Below are 918 nucleotides of genomic sequence, written 5' to 3' on the forward strand. Positions count from 1 at the left end.
GGGTGTGGGTGTGTGTGTGGGTGGGTGTGTGTGCACGCGCGTATGTACCCGTGTGTTATTCTGCACGCTTTTGAATAAGTGACTGCAGATACATACACGTACCAGCATGTATGAAATGATAACAAACTCACACATATTAAAGAAACAGCAAAGTATATCACTGTCAGACATAGATCTATAACATTAATGAAATACAAGTGTATAGACATACATAAGGCATAATGAAGAAAGACATTCAATGTATTTGAAGAAGTACATTAAACATTTCTACTAGCACCAATTCATGAAAAACTATCAAAATTTTCCAGATTGGGCAGGGTTGTATCAATGAACAACGTTGAGTTGAGTATAGTCACATGATGCTTTAAGATTAGAGTTAGGGTCAGAGGGTTAAGGATAGGGTTTCGTGTTTTGAGTTGAATTAGTCCAAGGAGATGGGTGCAGTTTAATGTTAAGGGCAAGGCTAGAGCTAGCTAAGATTCAAACCACTCTGTGTAACCTGCTGTGGGTTTTTTTTTCATACGATAATCTAGTGTACATTAGGAAAGTAAAAAAACATGAAAAAGTTTATCCGGAGACCTCTCCGGTTCATCTTTATTTATTATCTAGCTATATTTGGGTGCGTGAACCCTGTAGCTGGGGTGTAACGGGTGGAACAAAGGAAGGCCGGGGAGTTATGGACAGGGTTGAATGTATGACAGATGAGGGAGTGACGGGGAAGTGCTTGGAGTGGGAAGACCTGAAAGAGCTTCCGGCAGCTACAGGGGTCAGTAATTTTCTGAAGTGGCGTTACCCTGAAGGCATTACGTGGACAGTTCTAGAGCCGGGATGTGTAATCTTAGTTGTCTGCTTGTCTGTACCTCCCTTCCTTCCTTCCTTCCTTCCTTCCTTCCTTCCTTCCTTCCTTCCTTCCTTCCT

At 42.0% G+C, this 918-nt stretch overlaps 1 protein-coding gene across 1 annotated transcript in view; it reads right to left on the reverse strand.

The window, feature by feature from the left end:
* LOC101850775 (papilin) overlaps window positions 1–918 on the reverse strand; it is a gene marked incomplete in the record, with an annotated part of 262220 nt that overhangs the window by 55798 nt on the left and 205504 nt on the right.

The sequence above is a fragment of the Aplysia californica genome, unplaced genomic scaffold, assembly GCF_000002075.1.
Source record: "Aplysia californica isolate F4 #8 unplaced genomic scaffold, AplCal3.0 scaffold00029, whole genome shotgun sequence".
In the NCBI taxonomy this organism is placed as follows: Eukaryota; Metazoa; Mollusca; class Gastropoda; order Aplysiida; family Aplysiidae; genus Aplysia; species Aplysia californica.